This window comes from Panicum virgatum, chromosome 2N (assembly GCF_016808335.1).
Source record: "Panicum virgatum strain AP13 chromosome 2N, P.virgatum_v5, whole genome shotgun sequence".
Taxonomy (NCBI): domain Eukaryota; kingdom Viridiplantae; phylum Streptophyta; class Magnoliopsida; order Poales; family Poaceae; genus Panicum; species Panicum virgatum.
This window is the reverse complement of record NC_053146.1, coordinates 14,091,517-14,097,516: the sequence shown is the minus strand read 5'-3', so window position 1 is coordinate 14,097,516 and position 6,000 is coordinate 14,091,517. Positions and strand designations below refer to the sequence as shown.

Genomic DNA, 6,000 nt, shown 5'->3' with positions numbered 1-6,000 from the left:
TATAGAGAGCTAAAGTTAGTTAGATGGATAGCTAAATTATAATATGAAGAGTAGGATTTAAAGCATCTCTTAGAGATGCTCTAATGCACCATAGAAAGCAAACTTCCATCCCCATGTCGTCGCCCTGCGTGGCTGGCCTCGTGCCTGGGTGCATGTGCAAACAATCAATGTCGTCGTCCTGCGTTGTTGCATAGGATACGCCGCTTTAATTTGGCGTTCCGCGGTACACAGCGCGCGTGTATGCGGTATGCAACTACTCCCTCCGTCCAAAAAAAAAGTTATTTTATAAATTTTAGAATAAATTAAAAAATGGTAAAATAATCTTACTTGCCCCTATTTATTAGTTATATTTAATTAATTGATTTTTACACCCGCATGCACAGACTAAATATGGTAAAGCAACATGTTTTTAGGAACAAAATTTGAATCCTAAAATAATTTGTTTTTTGAACGGAGGGAGTATGCATGATGATCTGGCTGGTGATGTGGCACCCATCTGGCGGTACGGTCAACGTCTCAGCGACATGCTGTGTGCGTGAGAGAGAGCTTAGCTTTTTTTTTCTTTCATATTCGATGGAGCCCTGCTTTGATTAATTTGTTTGTGTAGTCCACCACAACTCGATCCATTTCATTCTAAAGTGTCCCTACACGCAACGGCAACTACGTACGTACTACTCAAGATCGTGATGGGACCATGGCAAATAGTCTTCGTCGCTTGACACGTACCAGCTAGGTAGATTCAATTCAAGACACAACACACAACCGCTCCCTACCCCGGCCTGTTCGCTAGAACGTGCGCATTGACAATTCATGCTCACGCTGCCCGTGCCGTCCATCAAAGAGTGATAATTAAGATGGCTAGAACCATACGCACGCTTTGTGCGCCCTATCATGCATGATGCCACATTAAAATAAATGTACATATTTCAACAACTATTAAATAATACATTGAAATTTATATAGGTATATAGGTCATTAATATTTTGACAATTACAAAATCAATAAGAATGATAGAATAGCCGGATATTCATATATTTATCCAAAAAAAGGACAAAATGTGACACTGCCCTTGTGGTGTTAACTATATCATCCATCAGTTGGTATCCATCCTTCGCCATCAGCACAACTGCACAAGCAAAGATGTGCAACAACAAATGACATGTATAATTTACCATTTAGAACAAGTCCGGGCATCAAGAAGAATAAATAAGGAGCATGTCAATAACAATTTTGGGAGGTCAATCTAAAAGCAAACATATCTCTAGAGCATGTTATGGAATTAAGGAAAGTCTGGGATCCCATATTTCTTTAGGCCGTTGCTAATGCATAATTTGATTCTATAGAAGATACTAGGGTTCATTAAATTTAGATTTGCAATCAGAAATGAAGATGTAATTCAGATTCGATTTAGTCAATTCTCCCTCCGTTCCAAGTTGTAGGTCGTTTTGCAAATATAGATATATAATTTTTGTTATGCACCTAGATAATCGTTATGTCTAGATACATAACAAAAATTATGTATCCTGATTTGTCAAACGACCTACAATTTGGAAGGGAGGGAGTACAAATCAAGCTAAGTAGAAACTACTATATTTGGATTGTGTACAGAGTATTCAGGCTAGATCTCAGAGAATATTTATAGCAGAATATCTATATTCAGAAGAACCCTCGCCTATCTGAAAGCACTTTCGGACTACAATGAAAACAAAGCAAGTGAATCATACCACCTGGATTTTCACATACTTCAATTGCATTTGTAACAATGCTTTGAGATGGTGGCTGAGAACAATGTCAGAGAAATTCCTTGTAAGGACTCAGTTTCAGACGACCTTTACAACCTGAATTCTAAAACAAAAGCAGTGACTTAGAATAAACCAAAAGGATCGATACAAAAAAAGAGACAAAATAAACTGGAATAATTACTGAAATCAGATAAATGGAACATTTAAAAGTTGTCAAAGGGCCAAATTGATGGAAACTATTTCCCCTCACATACCTCCATTTATACTTTGCACGCAAGCAAATTGAAGTGCACTGCAGAAAAAGTGATAAACTATGGGATAAATGCCAATTAGCAAGAGCCCAACAATTTCATCATGGATAATACAAATACATAGGCAACATCACTCATAATGCTTTCTTCTTATTGCAAAACAACCCTGTCAATATTAGAATAACACTATGAGGGTTCAGTTTTGACTTTGATCAATCATGTAAATGAGAGGATCTTGATGTCGCCTAGAGTGGCGGGGGGTGAATAGGCGCACCTACAAATTTTCACTCAAATGCAGCAAATTAAATACACTATCTGCCAAACCCGAAACTTCCTAAGACAACAGGTGAACTCAGAACTTCCGGGTTCACTCAGAGCAGAGTGAACATAATAAGTCTAGTGCATATAAATGAAAACAAGTTCAAACCCCAAATATAGAGTAGGTTCAATGAGGCTTCTTGAGCCGGTTCACACAAATCCTTCACACACAAAACAACAAATTCTCAAAGACACCAAATGTCTAGTGGAGAGCTCCTTAAATCCACAATATACAAACAAAATTGACACAAGGATCTGTTTTACGAAAGTTCATATTCACCATGTGCACCCACATGTCAATCCTAGTCTCCGTTGAGAAAGCTTATGGTGACCTCATCAGCAGCCTCCCGGATACCACACTCACCACCATCATCTCCCTCCTCCCCACCAGCGACGGCGCGCGCACGCAGGCCGTGGCCACGCGGTGGCGCCACCTCTGGCGCGCCGCCCCGCTCAACCTCTGCGACGACGACATCCCCTGGCCGATGTCCAGCGGCGACGTCGTCTCCCGCGTCCTCTCGGCGCACCGCGGCCCCGTCCGCCGCCTCTCCCTCGGCTGGCGCAGCTGGAGCGGCCGCTACGGCGCTACCCCGACCTCGACGCCTGGCTCCGGTCCCCCGCGTTCGACGGCCTGCAGGAGCTCGAGCTCTGGCACGGGTTTGCGCACCCGGCGCCGATGCCGCCGGCCGCGTTCCGGCTGTCGGCCTCCCTCCGCGTCCTCGCCCTCAGCGGCGGCGTCAGCAACTTTTGCGGCGGCGAGTTCGTCAGATTCCCGGCGGAGGACGTGGACAGGCTCCACTTCCCTCACCTCGAGCAGCTCACGTTGAAGTGCGTCGACATTGCGGAGAGCGCCCTCCACACCCTGCTGTCCAAATGCCCCGTGCTTGAGAGCTTGGTGCTCAGCCAAAATGAAGGATCCTATCACCTCCGGATCAGCTCCCCTACCCTTAGAAGCTTTGGTGTTTCGGATGACCGCGAAGAGCTCTGGGATCTTGAGAGGCTGAAAGAAGTCGTCATCGAGGATGCCCCTCTCCTGGAAAGGTTCTTCATCAGGCATTTGGAAGAGGGAGATGGACATGATGGTCTATCGGTTCGCATATCCGGGGCGCCCAAACTCTAGTTCTTGGGATCTCTGGCGGAGCTAGCAGTCAATTCAAGAGGGGGCCGATCGCTACAGTCCACTGTACCTATTACCTATTGTCCAGTATTTACGCCTGTTCTAAATAAAAGTTATACAAACTAGAAAATAGATGATTTATTGGGGAAGCAACTCTTGAGGTTTAGCCTTTAAGAAGCAAGGAAAAGGAAGCAAATCTGAACTATATTAGGCAGTAGACAAAACTGATGATAAATAAATTGGTACAATATGGACTAGCACTGCTGTTGTGCAACTTGCTACTACGTAGATCCTTTAAAACTTATCCATGACAGGGGGGGGGGGGGGGGGCGGAGCCCACCTTGGCCCCCATGAGGCTCCGCCAGTGATTGGCCTTGTGAAATGTTTTCCCTGCTTGCAGAAGCTATATGCCTTGGTAAAGAACAATGGGTCCAACCAAATTTTCATATACTCTTATTTCCATCTGCTTTGTTCCATATCATCCTGTTAATCTGTTGCCATTTTAAACCACAGTAGACTTTAATTTTTTTTATCCAAATTTTCATACTCTTATTTCCATCTGATTTATTCCATATAATCGTCCTGTTATATTAACTCTGTTGCCATTTTAAACCATGGTAGACTTTAATTTTCTGATATTTGTTCAGGTATTTCTGGACAAGGAGCCAAAAAGAGCGTGAGTTCATGATCCAAGTGATTATCTGGAATGCCTTGATCTCCATCTGAAGAAATTGGTACTGATAAATTATCGAGGGATAAAGAGAGACGTGGAATTTGCCAAGTTCTTCTTTTTGAAAGCAAGACTGCTAAAAATGATGGAATTGGCAACCCGCCGTCAGAGCTGTGATTTGAAATATTTGACTACACAGGGTACCAAACTGCAGCTGAAGAGCAGAGCCTCTAAAGATGCTCAAGTTCTCTTTTCATGCCATAACTATTCAAATGATTCCATGTACATCAGGCATATGCATGATCTGAGCATTGGTGATCCCTTTGATCAGTCGTTGTGTAGCTGTAAAAGTTTCCAGTTTCTTTGAGCTGGTATGCTGCAAACCATAGATGGAATATTAATGGTTTCTGCTTACATTCAGGAAACCTTAACTACCTCTGATAGGATGTATTCTGTTCATCTATGCAGCCACTGCATAGATATATTATCTGGTGTTACTTTGTTTTGCTGTCTTTATCAAGCTATACAGGTCTCAGTTCCAACCTTTTCTTCCTTGCTCTGCATTTCCTATTTATCCAGAAGATGCTTGTCAAATTCGATGAATTGAGCATCAAATCACAGTTTACGAAGTAATTGCATATCAACTCGAGCTTGAAAGCTTAACTAAAACTCGAGCTTGTTGGCACAAATATTGCGGTTGAGCTTTATGAAAATGGAGCATATTTACATTTTTGTTTGTACGTTTTGGTACTTTTCATTACCTAGGTAATCACCCGTTCTCTTACTATGACGTTAGCTCCTAACTTCCATAAGAAGACTGCTTGATGCTTATTTTCACTGTCCCATTGTGCTTCTGTAATTCTGTTGCACATACTTGCTTGGAAACAAAGATTGTGTCTTATGTTCAAATAATTTATATTGAGTATGTGAACTCTCACTTAAACATAGTATTTCTATCTATATATTCTCATGCCAATTATCATATAGCTTATTGATTGTGGTTCGATGATTGGATCTTAGGTCAATGCGTCTTACGAATGAAGATCTGGTAACAATACTACCTCCATTATCATTAATTTTTTTCTCAAATTTTGATAAAAAAATGTGTATTAAATGAAGTAAAATGAGTACCATTATATCTAGCGGTGAAGCTAGAGCAAATTGGAGGGGGGTGTAGCTGGTTTGTGGGTGCATAAGTTGGGCCACAGGGTGCAAATATGGTGAAAATTTAGACATAATTACTATTAGTCTATTTTTTTAGGAGTGCATTATATATGTTCGCCCTTGATTATATCTATCATCAAAAGCATTTTAGATTCAACCTGGAAATTTATTTATTTGCATAGATATTTATTTAAAAAATATGAATAGTCAAACAGAAGGAAAAAGTCAATAATGTTATATCTTTAAAAACGTAGGTAGTATATATATAATCTGAAGGAACTAGGAAGTAACAACATGTGGTGTACCATCTTATTTATTTTGACCTTCTTGCTCAGGGCCCGCTTATTGGTGTGTTGTTGTTTTTCTTTTTTTGAGTGATATTTGTGTGTTGTTGGGTTGGGTCGGGTTCGGATTGGGTCACTTCGGATTTCGGGTCAAAAATGTTGGCTCATGTCCGGTCCATGACATGGCTGGGTCGGGTTTGGGTTGGGTCAAGTTGGTCCGCAATTTTGTGTGTAATTTTCGGGTTGGATCGAGTTTTTTTTAAATTTTGGGTCAAATATTTCAGCCCGTATCCAACCCGTCACTTAGTCGGGTCGGGTTGGGTTTTTCGGGTGGGTTGGGTCGGTGGGCCCGTGATCAGAACTAGTTACTAAAAGAAATTTTAAATAATTGTATAATTCTCCGCGCAAGAAGTTGGTGCATTTTGGGCTGAGCCTGGCAACCACTTGAGGCCCA

The 6,000-nt window shown here is 41.7% G+C and overlaps 1 long non-coding RNA gene across 1 annotated transcript; it reads left to right on the top strand.

Annotated features, from left to right (window-relative positions):
* The first annotated feature begins 3,231 nt into the window (after positions 1–3,231).
* On the top strand, positions 3,232–4,650 carry LOC120659835. The gene is made up of 2 exons (XR_005669208.1): positions 3,232–3,843; positions 4,076–4,650. It is a non-coding gene; the product is annotated as an uncharacterized LOC120659835 (long non-coding RNA).
* The last annotated feature ends 1,350 nt before the right edge of the window (positions 4,651–6,000 follow it).